This window comes from Pinus tabuliformis, chromosome 4_1 (assembly GCF_031772625.1).
Source record: "Pinus tabuliformis cultivar Carrire ecotype Pingquan chromosome 4_1, CPIR1, whole genome shotgun sequence".
Lineage (NCBI taxonomy): Eukaryota > Viridiplantae > Streptophyta > Pinopsida > Pinales > Pinaceae > Pinus > Pinus tabuliformis.
This window is the reverse complement of record NC_142303.1, coordinates 939,188,995-939,208,697: the sequence shown is the minus strand read 5'-3', so window position 1 is coordinate 939,208,697 and position 19,703 is coordinate 939,188,995.

Genomic DNA, 19,703 nt, shown 5'->3' with positions numbered 1-19,703 from the left:
TTCTTGGATACTTTTGACAAATTAGAAGCTTTGACCTCTACATTGATAAGCCATATAGATGATGCTTACCTTCAACAATCTGTTGAACTAGCTGCCCTCACTGTTGCTACTTCTGAAATTTATGCACAATCTTCAATCACTATAAATACACCTTCTTTTACTACAACCTCACCTATATTATCCACCACAGTCCATTTCCCTAAACCAGTTATTCATCAGCCAAACATCTCATCCTCATCTAGTTCATATCCATACATTTCAAGCCCTTCCTCAAGTACCAGCTCCTTACCCCCTAGTCAAGCCAGAATCCAAGTCGTGGCAGACCGATATGCACCCCTGGTTTTACCTGCACAACTCCATGCCATGCCCCAAGATTATCAAAGAAAAATATTTTTTTTTAATGCTACTGGTCAATACACTGCCCAACAACATGTGAACAAAATGACTGACTATTTTGAGTTGCATGAGATAGATGAATCCGATGTCCAGATGAGGTTGTTTTCTCAAACATTAACTGGAGATGTTAAGAAATGGTTCAAAGCTTTACCTACCCACCATATTGCAGACTTAGCTGCTTTTCATAGATTATTCATTGATAGATGGGAAAGAAAGAAAAACCCTCTGCAAATACTTTATGAATATGATAACATTAGAAGAGCTCCTAATGAGTCAGCTCAATATTATTGTACTAGGTTCAATAACATCTACAATGCAATCCCTGCTAATATTAAGCCTCCATCTAACCTAGCATTAACCAAATTCCCTGATGGTTTTAACACTGACATGTCATACCAATTAAGGGAAAGAAACCCAGAAACATTGGAACAAATGAAAAGTAATGTTGTTAGTGTAGAGGCCAACCTATTAGCCAAGAAAGCTAGAATGGGAAATGAAAAGAGAGTTGTAACTAAAGAGGAAACTTCCACTTCTGATGGAAATATAGATAGTTTAGTAAAGAGTCTAGAGAGAATAATGGATAGAATAGAAAACATGGAAAGAAAAACTCAGTGGAAGAATCAACAACCACCCCCAATAAGAAACCATAACTTTAGGAAGAATCCTAACACTTGAAAGAATGATATACCATATTAGCATATTAGGCCTCCCTTCTAGGAAAACTATGTTGAGTGTTCATATAACCATGAAGAAGAGGATGACACCCAGATAAACTTATTAGGAATCAAGAATGAAGATGTTGTTTTTCTTACTCTAGAAGAATAAGAGTTGTACATGTTGCAACAATTTCAATTAGAATCTGGTGAGTCCTTCGACTTTAAACATAGTTATGAGTTAGCTATATATGAGGTTCACAAACAGTATAGCTTAAGAAGTAAAAAGAACAATGAAGATCCCACTAAAAGATCAATCCACACCCAAACTAAAAAGATAACAGAAGCTCATGTTACTAAATTTTACAAATCCTCACTAGGGGAACACCAGAGATGTCTACCCCACAAATTGTAGATATAACCTCCACTAAAACTCAGACTGAAATAGTCACTCAAAACATTCCAAATATGAGTAATTAGAAAAAAACTGTTGAAACACAAACTCAATTTCCTAGTACTGAGAAACAAGATAAAAACACATAGACTTCATTTTTTAAGGAATATCTCATCCAAAAAAACAAAGCTCAGCTCCTTTTCAACATCAAAATTGAAATAGAAAAATTAAATATATCAGTTCCTTTGACCGAACTAGTAAAGAATGAATCCTATAGATCACAGATAACTGAAACTTTAAATATAGGAGAGGGAGAAGATGCTATGAATGATGATCAACCTGAATTATTGTTTGGCCCTGAGGCGAATGGTACTCATCAGCAAGGGGGAATCCCTCCTTTCTACATTAGCCTGAACATTCATGAAAAAATATTACATAATGCTATGTTAGACTCAGGGGCATCCCTTAACTTGATGTCGAAAGCAATCATTGAGATACTAAACTTAGACATTACCAGACCATATAAGGACTTGCTTTCCTTTGACTCTAGCCAAGTTAAATGCCTTGGCTTGATTAAGGATTTATGTGTAACTCTAGTCCAATGCCCAACAAAGAGTATAGTGATGGACATAGTAGTTGCAGATGGAATGCTGCTATCTTGCTCATGGGGAGAAAAATTGCCAGGATCCTTGCAGTTAGACATGTCATATGCCACCATATCTGTTTTTGGCCAACAAAGGAAATTATATAGAGAGACCTTGATGAAATACATGGTGCATAGTGCAAAAAAACCACAAAACTTCCCTATATACTCCATGCATTCGAATATGCACTCTTTCATCTTGTACAATTCAGACCATGAAAAAAAGGAAATCACAGCTGAAGAACTAAAATACAAAACTGCTGACACTGAAAACATTTTTCATGAGTCCCTATGGCATTTGGATTTGATGGATCTGTAAATAGGTTAAGGGCTGGTGCAGGAGTGTGGATCCACAATATGGAGAATAATGATTCTGAGGGACATGCATTCAAATTAAACTTCAAGTGTACAAACAACATGGTAGAGTATGAGGCTCTGATCTTAGGATTACAAATGGTTAAAAAACATAGAGCCAAGAGAGTTACTATACTTGGAGACTCAAAATTGATTATTAAACAAATTAATGGTGAATACTCTATAAAAAATCCTAGACTTAGTCAATATAGGGAGACTATCCTAGATTCGATTAAAGACCTTCTAGAAACAAACTTTGATGCCATTCCTAGAAAGAAGAATATGCAGGTTCACATTCTGGCCACTTGTGCTAGTACCTGCAAATTTCCCTTTCAACCCAATCATCAGTACACTGCAAAAGTGAGACATATGCATGTCATACCAGACAATTTGAAGTATTAGCAGATTTTCTCCTAGGATTCTCATATTTATGACTTCATGAATGCTGAAGGTGAGTTTCAGAATTGTAAAATAGATACAAACTGTACAGTAGATAATGACATAGATAGTGACATAGATGTAAATATTTTAGATATAGGTAAACCCACTAAATTCACTAAATTAGGAGTAGATAACCTAGAAAATGTAGAAATAGAGGAAATACTGAATGATGATCTTGAAATTCTTGATCTTAAAAATAATCTTTTGCCTAAGGGATTAGTCCCCTTAGAAGATTTGTTTTCTAGGAAGCCAAAAATGGAGCCTTTGAGAGCAGATATAGAAGAATGTAACATAGGAATTGACTAAAAACCTAAACTCATTAAATTATCAAAAGCATTGTCTCCAAATGAAAAGGTTAAATACATAAATCTATTTAAAGAGTTTCAAGATGTATTTTCATGGAGTTATGAAGACCTAAAATCCTATGAAACTAGCATAATTTGGCACAAGATACATATCAGAGAGGCTCATAAGCCATTTAAACATAAACTTAGGAGAATTAATCCAGTTCTTATGCCATCGATTGAGAAAGAAGTTAAAATAATGTATGATGCCCAAATTATAGCTCCCATTAGATACTTAGATTGGGTTTCAAACTTAGTCACTACTAGGAAGAAAACTGGAGAAATCAGACTTTGTGTTGACTTCAGAAATTTAAACAATGTCTCATTAAAAGAAAACTATCCTCTACCAAAAATGGACCATATCATTTAGAGGGTAGTAGGCTCATCCATAATTTCACTGCTTGATGGATTTTTTAGATATAACTAGATCTTAGTTCAATTAGATTACCAAGCCAAAACTGCATTTAGTACTCCTTGGGGTACCTTCATGTATTTGAAGATGCCTTTTGGATTAATGAACGCAATAGCAATATTTCAAAGAGCTATGGATATAGATTTTTCCAAGGAGATCCATGACTTCCTAGTGGTATACCAAGATGACATCATAGTCTTTTCTAAATCTGATAATGAACACCTAGATCACTTGGGAAGAGTTTTCATTAAATGCAGGAAATTTGTGATTTCTTTAAATCCAAAAAAGACACTCTTTGGTTTAGAAGAAGGAAAGTTGTTGGGATATATCATATCTAAACATGGAATTAGAATATATCCTATTAGAATAGAGGCAATCTTGACCATCACCCATCCTAGAAACATCAGAGAATTGCAGTCATTTTTAGGTAAAATTAATTTTCTTAGGAGATTCATTTCAAATTTAGCAGAATTTATTAGAGAACTAAATAACATGTTAAGAAAAGATTCAACACTTTAATGGACAGTGGAGGCCAAACAGTCCTTTGAAGCCATCAAGGAAGCTCTAACCAAAACTCCAATCCTTATAAGTCTCGATTTTTAGAAATATTTTATAATTTTTTCTTTTGCTTCAGAACACACCATTGCAACAGTCTTTCTGCAAAAGAATGACCAAGAATATGAAAAACCAATTGCATTTTTCAGTAAATCCTTAAGAGATGCCACACTCAAATACAAAATTATGGAAAAACAAGCATTAGCTTTCGTAAAGGCTATCAAAGATTTCAGAGTCTATATTTTGTCTTCTCACATTATTGCTTGTTTTCCAAATTTAGTAGTTAAGGAAATTTTGACAGAAAATGGGCCTGAATGGAAAAGAGGCAAATGGATTGCCACTATTGTTGTAGAGGTAAATACTCTATGTGGACAGAGACGATCCCTACTAGCCCAGACTGGGTCTAGCAACAATCACACAATGCTATCACACAAGTTCCTAATTGCAAATAAAAAAGTAGATGGTGAGAACCTACTTGGATTCCAACGCTAGTGTTCGTTGAAGAGATGTCGCCTTCGTTCCTTTGCTTTGGCCGGTCACGATCTACATGATCTATGTGATTAGATACCTGCACATGCAAAGAACAACACGAAAACAAGCGTAAAATCTAGTAGATGCAATTATATACCAGTCAGAAAAGATATAACTCAACATCAAACACGAAACAATGAGAGTGGAACCATAATGATAGTCATCTATTATTAATAAATAACAGAGAAGAGTACAACCAAAGTTCTGACGTCGAATCCTTCTCAAGAGGGTCTAGCCAGCAAGTCTCTTAAGCATTCACCCTTGGAGGTAGATCTCCCAAAACATACTCTCTCTCACACAAGTTTACACAAGAAAGAAACACTTCACAACCTTCCTTAAGCTTTCTAGCAATCCCACACTTGTCACACCAACTACCTATCAAATTCACACACTAGCAGCAACACTCCAAGCACTATCAATTCCAAACTAGCTGCTCATGGCAATGGTAGAGGCTTAAATAGGAGAAGGAGTCTCCACAAATGGTGGGAGGATGAGCTCATCTCCAAGGAAGGTGGCTCAAATGATGAAACAGACATGCCAGAGAAGGGAGGGCGACATTTACAAGGCCAACAACCAGGTCTGGAGTCATCTGGAAGGCCGGCTGTTAGAAAAAACTTTCCCAAACTGGATCAGCGCGGGTCCATAACTGCACTGGAGCGCTGACATCGCAACTGAATAACAAGGTCATTTCAGTGCGATCAGATATGAATAACAGGTGCGCTGGCTCATGAAATTCGACCAGCGCGGGAAACACGTGTGCTTCCGCGCTGGCAGCGCATACCGTCTGTTATGGAGCGCCCGTCAACGCATTTATTTTGACAACAGTCGCGCTGATAGCAAAAACTTTGGCAAAGTGGGTCATTTGGCAACATTAGAGAGCGTGAGCATGATTAACTTGGACTCATGACACAGTAGGAAGACTGACAGGAAGACAGTGACAAATTACTATCTAACAGATGCCCCCTAAAGCATGAAGCCCGAGAGAGTGGGAGGGGTGAAAAGATTTACGAAACTGGATGAACTGGAACACCACCAGGAAGAACCTGCACGTATGTGAAACTGATAGCTCTGATAATCGATTACATGTAGTCTAGGCATGGGCGCAGCCATCCAAAAGACATACGAAGGAGGTCTGTGGTATGGACACAGCCACCCAGCTAAAGAGACCATGATGATAATAAAGGTATGGTTGCAGCCATCCATGAAGACTCAGGTATGGATGCAGCCATCCATGAATGAGTCATGCAATGATTATAATAATCCACAAAATTGCAACCTGGATTGCAATAGACAAAATCCAGGGTCTTGCGCTCCATATCGACCCGAGCAAAAGTACAAGTTCAAGCATGTGAATGTGGGAGTTGAAGTCGAACATGCAAGAACATCATCTGATTACCAGTCAATGATGAAAACTATTAACAGACGCGAGAGGTACCACCAATAATGACAATGGTCCTCAAGGTACTATACGTACAATCTACGGCGTGTGAATCAATGAGCTGGCGTCGAACACCCGCAGAATCATTCGATCGGAGGCCAATGATGAAAACCTCGCGTCGAACACGAAGAACCTGCCATTGAGGCATGCAGGTTCCAAGGCACCTAAAGGGAGTCTCTAAGTCACCTTCCTAGATAATGAGCTGAAGTCGACAGGAAGTGACCTTGATCGAAGGTGGGCCATAATGTTTCCCACATCATCGACACGAGACAGAGAAGGACAAGATCTTTTGTGTGAGGTATCAGCGGAGGGTTGTAATATTGCAGAGGTCAACTTCTCTTGAACATATCGGCGGCACGACAGTGGACTTGGCAGTATTGACATTTAAATGATCAAGGGTCATGGTGACAAGTCAATGAGCAGATGAGAAGTCAAACAGGGTAACCCAAACCCATGGAGGCCAATGTAAAAAAAGATGAGAGGTCCCCACCCCAACACGAATGCAGACTAGTGCCATGTTCAAGAGCGACATACTGCCGACACGACAATGATTATGATTCCATTTTCCCCACCATTGCTGGCGAGTACCCCAGTTATTTTTAACAAGCTTGACGGGGATAGCATATGCTTGTGAGCGTCATTTCGACGAAGTCTGATGTCATTAAGTTTTAACGAGTCTGACAAAGGAAGAACTCGGCGTATTTTCCTGTTTAGAGAGTTTGAAAAGACAACAGAAAAGAAAACTCCAAAGGGGGTCCTTTTTCGTAAATTTGTGTCTCTCGAGCCCGAAAAAGTATAAAACAATGCTCGAAAGAACCGCCCGACTAGTATGGTCGAGGAGTACTTTTCGTAAGTAGTGACTTTGACCCGAAAAAGTAAAAAAGCAGTCAGAAGTACGTTGTTTTGGAGCCAATAACGAGTTCGAAACGACAAACAACCGGCAATCTTTTTAGTTTAAACGGTCGAAAAAGAGCTTTAAAAGTGACCGCCTCTCATTCCTTTTAACGAGCCGAGAGGGGGGACTTGGCTATCTTTTCTTATTTTACGTCGAAAAAGAGCCTAAAGACGACGTCCCAGGACCAAGTGTGTATAGAACCATCGTGATTCCACCAGCATGAGAATCTGCACAAGGAACAGCGCACGCGTAAATCTGTTCGAGATAATATGGACTACATGCATAAAAACATAGTAAAACTATATTGGCACCAAGCACATGGTAAAAACATCACAAAAACCCACTTTTATGAAAAATAATAGTTAATTATGAAATTTTACTATAAATAGGGGGGTAAAAAAGTTTTTTACCATTGTTACCATTTGGAGCTGTGGAGGACGTTGTGAAGCTGCGAGGTTGACGAACCAAATTCCATTCCGTGCACGCATCAACCATCCCGAAGTCTGTTCCAGGTAGGTTCACCCTCCTCTGCGCTCCATTTTGAAGTATTTTAACTGCATTCAAACGGTAGGAAGTGCTGGTTTGGGCGAATTTTTTGAACTTCAATTCGCTCTCGGTCAGCGCGGATTTCCTTATCGGGTCCGCGCCGATCGAAAAATGTTTACACAGAACACCCCTGGATCAGAGCAGAAGAGTGATGTACTTCCGCGTTGACCCAGGAAAAATATCAAAGGGCGCCATTATCAGCGCGACTATTTTAAAAACAGTCACGCTGACACCGCGAAACAAATTTTTTAACAAATTGAACGTATAAATCTTTATGGAAAGGGCCCTAATGATTTTTTGGAATCATGCAGGGTAAAATGGCATTCGTTTGGCAGGAACGAGCTCATGATAATGAGGATATAGCGGCATTTACCGATGCTAGGTGCCGTAATGCAATGCGGGCGTGCGGGCTACTCAAATTCTTCCTAACTCCACGCCTGCGAGCACAGCCTGACCTTCTCGAGTTCCTGATCAGAGCCTGGAATCCCACTGATGGGAAATTTGTGATTCGAGGCCGAGACATTGAGTTCGACTATACAAATATCTATTTTTTGACCGGGTTATCACGTCGAGGTGAGATGCCCATTCTAGAGGGGTAGCGACCCGGCGGTGATACTCTGGATACGTTGATGGCCCGGGTGTGCCCAGAGGCACGCAAATCGCGGAGTGGGAAAGTAGCTATTCCTATGGTGGAGGACATCGTCCTTCGAACCATACTCTTCATGGTGACTCGGGCAGCGGGCTCCTTGGCCAATCACGAGGACTCGAAGGCCCATCTTCGCTTAGCTCTCGAGTGTTTAAATCCTACCATATTCAACTGGGCAGCAGTAGTAACAACCAGTATGAAGAGACAGTTGAGCAACTACCGACGTGGCGAGTCGAAGCAGTTCGGCTATGGGTCGATTTTAGTCCCACTCATGCTGGAGCGGGTACCGGCGTTTCAGCTACATGACATGGTCGTGGATCCACCTAGAGGCCCCCGAGAGACGAGGGCCAGTCGATGGGGCCATGTCATGCCATGAGGAGGTGGCGGCCGACCAGTGGCATGGGGAGTATACTTCCGAGAGTGGCTGGATCGGCAGACTATTTTTGTGGAGGACTGGCCATATGCTGGCATAGACTTCCATGGAGATCCAGACATGCCGCCGCCTGCCGGAGAGCATTGGGACGATGGTGGTAAGCCGCTTGATCTCTTTTTGATTTTTATTTTTGTCAATGTTTTTGATTTTTCATGTTCATGTCTTAACGATGAATACTATGGTGTGCAGATGTAGGACCAGCGAGACCCCTTGGCTTGGCCCCAGAGGCGCGGAGGGATGCACAGGGCATTGGAGCCATGGCCCTGGCTCCTCCGGGAGTCGATACGATGGAGAATGTGATATAGAACCTCGAGGGCTTACTAGCAGGGATTCCAGATTACCAGGGGATAGAGGAGGTCCCCATAGCATCTCAGATCCATACAGTGGGGGTAGAACCTAGGATGCACCGCCTTTTGAGGCAGGTGGCACGAGCGGCTGCAGTTTATAGAGAGCATAACCTACCGCAATAGATATCTAGGTCTTTATTTCCTACTGATGGTTTTTTGAGAGACACGTGTCTCAGATGTACCGAGAACACAGGCCTTATCTAGATATATACACTTATTTTTTGAGCGCCTTGGTGCGCCACACGATATATATATATATACATATTACTATGGTTTATTATTGTGCTTTTATGTGCTTGCTTGTATGATGTTTTGATTATAAATGCAAATGTCTATCTAATACATGATTAGCCAATGCATCAGATAATGTGTTTAATCGTCGTGGAATATGCTGATATGTGATAAAGTCAAAATTCCTTTCTAACAATTTAACACGTAAATACAGCCTTAAAATGTGACGGTCTCTGACGGAATATCGCCCATTGAGCTGATGGACGACAAGTTGAGAGTCTAGGTTAACAACCAATGTACGAATATTGAGATTAATCGCCTCGGCTAATAATTCAATAACAGCACTATATTCAGCGACATTGTTTGTAGTACAACCTAAACACACACCCTGAAGATTTATCAACTCACTGTGAGGATCGTAGATCACCCACGCCGCAGAGGACAAATTACGAGTGCTGCGGCAGGCACCATCAGCGAAACCAATATAAGGTGCACCTGACATCTGCACAAGAAGCAAAAACACAATAAGAAGCAATCACGCTTTTCACACCAAGCCAAAAAACATGAAAACATACACACACACACACACTTGCTAAGACACACACATGTATGAATTGAAGCGCATGAATCAGGCATAGTACTTTTTCAAGTACAATCCATTGCAAGGTTTATCAAGAGGATTACCTTCGTAGTCAACTAGCTCGTATGCCCCTTTTTGCAACACTTTCTTTACAATGTAAGGGCCTAGCCACATGGGCTCAAGTTTGCCTGCCCCCAGCTTGTCATTTGCTTGGTCGTATAGCAGGACAAGATCTCCCTCAACAAAGGAACGAGGATGAATGGTATGGTCAAAATGAGTTTTGACTCTCTTCTTTTGAGCTTTGATGGCTAGAGAGGCTAAGCGACGGGTCTCGTCTAACCGTTCTAGATAAAGAAGCCATTCCTCTACCGGAGTGGCGTTGGGAAGCAACTCAACGACTATTTTCAACGAAGGAATTTCACATTCTATGGGAAGGGTAGCCTCCAGTCCATAAACTAGCTGAAATGAAGTGAAATCGGTGGCATCCTTCACAGAGGTTCGGTAGGCCCACAAGGTGGGAAACAATATCAGATTCCAATTAGACTTATGCATGTCAATAGTGCGTTGAAGCATCGTAAACAAAATCTTGTTAACGGCTTCAACTTGGCCATTAGACTGAGGATAGTACGGGGTCGAACTATCGTGCCGTAAGCCTAGTTGGGTTGTTAATTCAGTCATCATGTGATTACGGAAATGTTTTCTGTGATCTGTGATGATGGCCTGTGGAACTCCGAACCGAGTAATAACATGATTAGACAAAAAGTGTGCTTCTGTGTGACCGTCTTCATTCAATGTGGGCATCGCCTTGGCCCATTTTGTAAAGTAATCGATGGCAACGATAATAAACCCATGCCCCCCGGCCGAGCGAGGCTTACAGGTTGTATAATCAATACCCCATTTTGCAAAAGGGCCTACGGTCACTACGGGGTGCAGCAGGGCCGGTGGCGCACGCATCTTCCGCTGGTATATCTGGCATGCATGACATGATCGAATGGCAAGAATGCAATCTTTAAAAATGGAGGGCTAGAAATAACCAGCGCGAAGGATCTTTTGAGCTGTGGCATAGCCGGACATGTGACCACCACAGGCGCCAGAGTGGCAGTCGTTCAAGACTCTCTTAGCTTCCTCAAGGGTAAGACATCGGCGGAGAATGGAGTCCACGCCGAGACGGTACAGGGTGTCCCCTATGATACGATAGGGTTGAGACTGATGGCGGATCCGTCGCCGAGCATCCTTGGATAGAGCGGGGCGGAAAGAGGACATTTGTAAATAAACGATAATATCCCCATACCAGGGATCGAGGGTGCTGATTAGAAAAGGAGTGTCATCCGGGATATGATCTGCTGAAGGAGAGGGTGCAGAAGGAGATGGCAAAGAACAGAGTAATTCAGCAAAGACCAGAGACTTCTTAGACTTGGCAGCAGTAAATTCCAAGTCAAACTCTTGGAGGATTACAATCCACTTTCAGTATTTGCCCCCCAGCAACTGACATGACAAAATGTACGTCATCGGGTTGCAGTCAGAAATCACGGTCGTGGTGTGCAACAAGAGATAATGCTAGAAGCGTTGGACGGCACAAACGGTGGCTAATGCCAACTTCTCGACGTAAGCGTAGCGAGTTTCCGTATCCAAGAGGTTGCGGCTGAGATAATATACGACATGTTCATTGCCATCATCGTCTTCTTGTACGAGAACCATGCCGATGGTAGTATCGGCGGCGGCTAGATACAGAGTATAATCATGGTGGTAGTTTGGAGGTCGCAATAATAGAGTAGAGACAAGGAGATCCTTGAGTCACTCGAAAGACTCCTGAGTGATAGCATCCCAATGGAAGGGTGTGTCTCGCTTCAACAACCGCGTGAAACCCTTAGCCACCTCGACATAGTTCGGAATGAAACGTCTTAAGAAATTCACTTTACCTTGCAGGCTCTGCAACTGCTGCAAAGAAGCAGGGAGAGGAAGGTTCAAAATAGCCTCGACTTTGAGGGGGTCCAGACAGATACCCTCTCAGGAGACGATAAACTCGAGCAGTCGGCCTGATTCCACGCAGAAGACACACTTATGAGGATTGAGCCTGATACGGTAGTGTCGACAACGGAGGAAAATCTCGCGAAGATGGGAGGGATGGTCTTGACGCTTAGCTGAATGAGCTGGAAGGTCATCCAGATATGGCTGCACAATGTGCCGAATGTCATGAAAGGCATAGGACATTGCACGTTGGAAGGTAACGCCGACATTCTTTAAACCGAAAGGGAGCTTCTTATAGGCAAAAGTGCCCCAAGGACAGATAGAAGCGGTCTTATGTTGATCAGCGGGCGCGATATTGATCTGGTTATATCTAGAAAAACTGTCCATAAACGAGTAGATCTCGCTTCCTGCACACTCATCAATAAGCTGATCGATGAAAGGTGTGGGGAAGTTATCCTTAGGACAGGCGCGGTTAATGTCATGATAATCAACTCAGACTCGAATAGTACCTTGCCTTTTGTTCACAGGGACTATATTAGACACCCAATCCGTGAGGGGAATGGGGTAAATGAAACCAGCCTTGAGAAGCTTCTCGACTTCTGCTTTAATAGCTGCGGCCTTTTGGGGATGCATAGGGCGTAGGCGTTGACGAACAGGCTTAGCACCTGGATACGTAGGTATCTCATGCACCACTATATTAGGATCGATGCCGGGCATCTCTTCATAGGACCAAGTGAAAACATCACGAAATTCGCGAAATAAATCGGTGTAAAGTTGAACTTCCTCTGGAGTGCAAGTGACTCCAATATGAATATGCTTGACAATCCCTGGTTTCACAGAGATGTCGATGGGTTGGGTTTGCATAATGTTTCCCATATTGCCCTCAGAAGACACTTGGTAAATTTGAATAGGTGTTTGTAGAGGCTGGAATGGGATACACGAAGCAAACCGTTCAAGCGATCATTTCCTGATGGGCAGGGAGAAACGAGGAACGGTGGTGATGATCTGACCAAGGGGGTTCCTCAAGAGACATGGTCTCTATGATGGCTTCATCGGAAGGAAATATTTCCTTTAATGGATCCGAAGTAGCATCATCTCCAAGCCAAGGGAAATGAACATATGAGTCAGGAACACCGCTCGAAAGAGCAGGTTTGGGAAGGGGAGCCGATGCAGCGACGATTTCGACAGAGTTGAGCTCGGCAGGACTCAACGGCATCATATCGCCCCAGGAATCTATCTGATTGGCGGGAAGAAGGACCCACGAATCCAAATGCATAGAAATCATGTTAATAGGGGCGAGATTCGGAGGTGGGAGTGGAAAGACACCCATTAGGGCGGGATCCTTAAAGAGCCCAGCTCCCACACTCTCGAATGATTTGGAGGTATGCTCCACGAAAGGCACATTACCTTCAAAAGAAGAGGTGAAGAAGGAGATCTGGTCCACCATGACAATCTTCCCCTGATGAGGGAAATGAATGACACGGAAAAGGGAGGAGGCCACGGCTTGCATGGCGTACGTCCAGCTACGTCCAAGGAGGAGGTTATAGGTGATATTAGCGTCAACAACTTCGACCTCCACTTCTACCATCTTTCCTTCTAGGGACATGGGCAAGCGTTGGAGGATACCGTAAGGACGAGACTCTCTTCCATCAAAGGCTTCTAACGTCATAGGAGACTGGCTCAATGTAGGAGAACCAATAGCTTTCCAGCAAGCAACAGACATGATTGTTATAGACATTTTTGTGCCTTACAGAATTGAGCATAAAATGTCCATAATCTAAGGGATACAAAGTCCCTAAACATGTTGTTCCTACCCCTAGAGGAACAAGGCTAACAAACCACAACAATTCACAGAATTTCTCCACCAGAAACTGCTCAAAAACAAGTCAATTCAGGATCAATTCAGTGGCTCCACTAGCTGTTTGTGCTGAATGTCAAAGCCAACACTGGCTACCTGCGCTGAATGTCAAAGGCAACACTGGCTACCTACGCTGAGCGAGAGTTGACATGTGGCAAGTTCATTCCACGAGGTGTCAAATCCCAGGAAGCTTCCAAAATCTTCCTCAATGACACTTGCCTCAGGGAATTCGACTGGTGATGAGTAAGAGGTTCCAAATCTCCAAGTGGAAGCAAGAACCTTCAAGTGGAATCAAGAACTGGCAGAGGGAGAGGACACTAGTCAGATCTCAAGCTGACTTATCCTCTCTCCAAACATCTATATATGGATCTCTCCTCCATGAGATCTAGAGGCTGGAATTTTGTTATTGCAAAGAATTGTTGTTGGTTTGAGATTGGAATCATTGGGTGCTTAATGCTTTGAAGGGGGTGAAGATAGGAATTCCATTTGCTGGAAAGGAGATGTTGGATTGGAGCCCTCTGGGTTGTATCTCTTCCTGAACCTTGTTATTCATCAATAAAGCTATCTTGGTTTCTCCTATATACTGATGTATCTTTGATGTATGATTGCATTAGTATGTTTAGTTTATTTCTAATCCTGAACTAGTTATGAATATGAATCCATGTCTTGTGTAGTGTTCTCTTCTTGTGATCTTGCAGAAACCTCTTGAAGCTGGGCGAGCGAGAAGGCAAGTAGCTGGGAACTCTCAAAGAGAAGGGAAACTGGATCGAGGGACAAATGGAAGACACCGGTTAGTCCATCCATCTCTGTTCATTCTTAATTCATAAAGGAAGAATACTAGAATAGCTGTCTCTGTTTGTTGCTAAGGCACTGTCACACCTTAGGTGGATAAGATCGTCCTGCATAGGCATTTTTCCCCACAACAAATTGGCGACTCCGCTGGGGAGATCTGTTTAGTCATTTTATTTGTGTTTCTATCATTGTTTGTTTCGTAGACTCAACAGCAACAATCGAACTGCATCTGCTATTCCTGGATGCAAAGTAGACAGTTGCTACTTTGATCCAATCACTGTACTTGACTATGATCTGAACAATGGACTCACAAATGATTTGATGATCCTTTGTGATAGATCTTAGTACTCCCTCAAAGCATCCCTTTGATTGTACCTTGCTTGTTTCTTTTGATTTGGCCTGAAACAGTGGATTAAATAGCAATCTGTGACCCAGAACCCAGTGAGAAACGAGAGTTTCTCCTTCAGCGCAGATCCAGTGAAGGGATTCTGCATTTCAACGCAGGTCCCATGAAGGCTACCTGTGCTGAATGTCAAAACCCCTGTGTTGAGGTTGCGCTGAACCAGTTTGGCCTTGTGCAGCTGGGATTCTCTGCTCTGTTTTGCCTTGTTTTGATCTCTGATTTTTGCAGCCTGTAACCAGCATAGGTACCAGTCTGATAACTCCTTTTCTCTGCTTAAATTCCGCCTCCTTTTGTACAAAAAGACTGTGAGTGTTTTTATGTGTTTGTGGCATCATTTACAGTTTTCCTTTGCATGAGTGAAATAGTCATCCTGTAGCCCTTGATTCAGATCTGTTGATTGTGATCTTAGAAGAGAGTTCATTGGCTGTTTACAGTTGATTATACATTTGCTTTTTGCTTATTGGTTTCAGTTTGTCTCTTTTAAGTGTCGAAACAAGTATTCATTTCGAAAATCGTTAAGTGTTGTAATCTCTTCTACCCTCTCTGATTTCGAAAAAGTAAACTTGTTTGTATTTGTCCTTTAAAAGCAAATTCAAAGTTGTACAAAAAGCTTTCTTTGTAGGAATCAATACTAAAAAAGCGGAAAACAAACACCTGCATTGTGCATTTGCATCTTGATAGTTTGCATGTTTGATTTAGGAAAAGTGCATTAGTGTGTGCTGATTGCTCTTTGAGAAAAGATGGTGTCTTTCTTTTCCCTTAGTAGCTAGGATTTTCAAAGTTGAAAAGATATAAAGCTTGCTTATCATCTTTAGACTGCATTTAGGAATTGTATCATACATCTCGTGGTGAACCTCAAAAGGCAAACTTCTAAAAAGATCAACCTAAAATAAATTGAATGAACTTAACAACGCTTTGCAACATAACGCACAACATAGAGGTCTAGGCTAGAGACGTGTTCCGGCGTCGTAAAGCCTGGTGACTGTCGATCTCGTGGATGGTGGGTGATTCCTCCTGAGGGACGATAGCGCCAGTACGGATTGTGCTCCCACGTACCGTCGCGTATATATTGGGAGACCCCTATAGGCATAAAACCTTTATCCTTAGGAAGCCGTGTCGGCCACCCTACTGATCGCAATGCACTGAACACAGCATTCAGGAAGATCGACCGCCCGTACCCTAAAAAGTATTCTGCGGTTTTGCGAAAAGTTTGGCACACCCTATACCTAGAACTCCAAAGCAGTTTCTTTTGGCCTTTTTCAGACTCTATAACAGAAAAAGTCCATCCGAGCATTTGTCACTTCGGGCTCGTTAAAACAACGAAGGAGACTAGAGTCGTCTTTAGCTTTTTCTCGACTCTTTAAAAGTGAAAAAGCAAGTTGTGTCTAAAGCGTCATTAAAATTTATTTTAAACGGAACAATCACCCCTATTCCTGCGTTGATCTTTAGGTTGAAAAATGGAGCACACCAACCAAGGAATTCCCCTTGGTGGAAATCCTAGTCCCTTCTCTTCTTGGGGAGATGTTGGTGCGCCCCATATGGCCACATTGTCGCTTCCAGGACTGACAATTGGACTGCCTGTCTGGCTCTTTTCAACCAATGTCATTCAGAACACCACTATTCCTGAACAGTCGAGTCAACAGTTAGACCAGACCAAAGTTGCCCACCAGCCTTCTACTTCATCTAATTCTTCCTCTCCTCCTTCCTCTTCGCTTGACGGAACTGGTAAAACAAAAAACCAAGTTCCTAAGGAGAAGAAGGAAAAGAAGAAGAAAGAGAAGAAGAAAAAGGAGCCAAAAGCGACTAGGGGCAAACAAGTGTCGTCTGAAAAAAATCCACACACAGCACTGGCTATGCCTAAATCGCCATGTGTCATATGCAAGGGAGACCACTTCCACAGAGATTGTCCCTGCATCCCTCAGATACTAAGGGACTGGTCTCCCCGTTTGCACAATTCGGTAGCGTCAACCTCTGATAGCCATGTTGACTGCTCACCGTCAACTAGTGAAAGTGAAGCCACATGACAGAGAGGGAAAGCTAGATTTCCCTGCAAGCTGTGTGAAGGCAACCATGCCATCCACCGTTGTCCCTTCTTAGACAAGGCTAAAAGAGTTTTGGAAGATCGCCCGGTTTTACCAGTGCAACTTCCCCCTGGATATCAAAAACTCCTGCCAAGTCCTTCACTAGTTGAGAACGTGGCTGGCCCGCCCAAGTGGTCAGCCGAAGCACCCATCATTGAAGATGAACCGTCTGAATCCATACCTGACGAAAATCAAAAGGTTGAGGCGGTAGTTGACCCGGTTTTGCCTTCAGAGGCTCTATCTTCGAATGATACCATCACAGAGGAGAATAAAGACGACATCGTCCAAATTCTCTTCATCAACACAGACTCCGATGAACAAGGGGGAAATTTGCCCATTCCTTTATCGCAGGAAGGAACTTCGTCAGAGTCATACCCGGCCGTCTATTCGGTCCCACCACCAAGCAACCTAGTTGTCTCGTTCGACTGGAACCAACTAGGCAGACCCCGACTGCCAGCAAGCATACCATTCAGAATTATCGTTCAAATATACAGAATGGTAATGGCTGGCACTATCATTGATGAGGGGGCATCTGTGAGTATCCTTTCCTCTATTGCTTGGAAAGCGCTTGGTTCGCCAGCGCTTTTGCCTGAAAATGAGAAATCTATCAGGCTTTGATAAAGGAACCAGTCGACCTTTAGGGATCCTCCCCAATGTGCCCATAACATTCAAAGGGAAGACCGTTCAAATGAACGTGATGGTCGTTCAAGGACCCTTGGATTATAACCTACTCCTTGGACGAGACTATATATATTGCATGGGGGCCCTCGTCTCCTCACTCTTTAGAGTAATGTGTTTTCCGCATGAAGGAAGAGTGGTCAAGCTCGTGGACCAACTTTCATTTCCCAGATCACGCATCGCAAATAGTCATGTACCATCCCTAAATGGTCTATTCACGCAAGAAGTGTCTCAACCCACGGTCCGTCCTCCTGATGAGCGCAAGTAATCCGGGAGGATATGACTGGAACCCAGGGGGCATGCGTCCTGGTCTGCTTCGGCAGGGAAACTTTGGGTATAGAGTAGGTTTCCGCGGGAGAATATGACTAGTCTGTATCCCGTCCGTCTAGGAAGAGGGTTATTCTAGAATAAGATTCTTTTTTCAAAGTTATGTGAGTTGGCGGGCTACGTCGCTCACCTTTGTCTATTTCGGTAGACATTTCCGAGGAAGTGTTTTGTTTGAAAGATTAACGAGACAATCTTTGGGTAACCTGAAAGAGGTAGGCCTCTCTCGGTGAAACGAATGTTTTGACGGAAATGAAGTAGGGGTAACCTTGAAATCATACTTTATACCTGGGGGCATGCAAACCTTTTGGAGTGCAAGCAAAGAGCGGTTATTTATCTGTTTTTTGGGTTAGCTGTTTCCTAACTTGCATAGAGAAAGGATGTGGGGCAAAGCTTTGTGAGATGAAGCTCCATAAAAAATAGAATCTCAATGAGACACTCTTATCATATGACTGGGTAATCGAGCAGTTTTAGCACACAGTTCATGCTCGTTAAAAAATAAACGCAAGATCCGAGCAGTTTTAACGCGGACTTCATGCTCGTTAAAAAATAAACATAAGCAATGAGCAAGTGTTTCCACCAGCATTTAAGCTCATTTTAAAATAAAAAATGAACCTACCCGGTAAATAACCACTGTGAATGTAACCTTATCAGCCATTAAAGCCTTGGTCGTGTTTGCACCATCACCTCCACTTTTCCATTGGCCGATCGTTCACCTCCATATGTTTGTTTACCCATTTTGAGGAACAACTGCGAAGAGTGATTTCACTAGCCATCCTTGTGACACTGCCATGATTGGAAAATTCCAACCTGTACCTGGAATCAGCTGCTAACCTGTTTCATCACTCGTTCCTCAAAAGACGAGTCTTCTTTAAGCTCTTTTCATCTGGCTCGTAAAATATGAAAAGATTGCCAAGTTTTGGCCTTCTAGCTCGTTAAAGCGACCGGAAGAGCTATCCCTCCTCTAGATTTTAATCTTTTTGGACCTGAGGGATTATTGCACAAAAATATTGAGCGCTTGTTTTGTTCGGCTCGTTAAAACTATCGAAAACTCATCCCTTCTGTATTGTTTTATACTTTTTCGGACTTAAGGGATTAGATGACGAAAAAGGACTTTTGGAGTTAACTTTATGTACCTTTTCAGACTCTCTAAAAATGAAAAGGACCGAGTTATCCTTGTCGTTAGACTCGTTAAAATCATTAAATAGCGACAAACTTGTCTTTAGACGAGAACGAGTTTCACTATCGCTAGGGTCATTAAAACATAGCGATGGGCTTGCCCGAAGGGCAGGTTATAGAACAAGCATATGTTATCCTCCTCAAGCTTGACAAAAATAAAGAGGTACTGGTCAGCAATGACTGGGGAAAAATTGGGAGAAACTCAAGAAAACTTTGATGGTAGCAAGTCGCTCTTGAACATGACACGTTTCCTCCGTACCACAATCAGGTTGGGTTGTTTCATTCACCGGTCACATCCATGGTCTCGCCATACCATCCATATTTGGGGTAATGCTACCAATCCATCGCATCAGTGTCGCCATATGTTCAAGAGAAGTTGTTCAGAAAAGTCAACCGTGTCCCATCCACTGACGTACATTATCCTTCATCCTTTCATGACCGCCACCCTGAATCATATGTCACAAATCGTTTTCACCTCCATCAAAATCATTAGCTCCATTCTGTGTCACTGATGTGGGATTCATTAAGGCCCTCCTTTGACGGATCGCTTCTTGTCGACATCGGCTCATTATCCAAGAAGT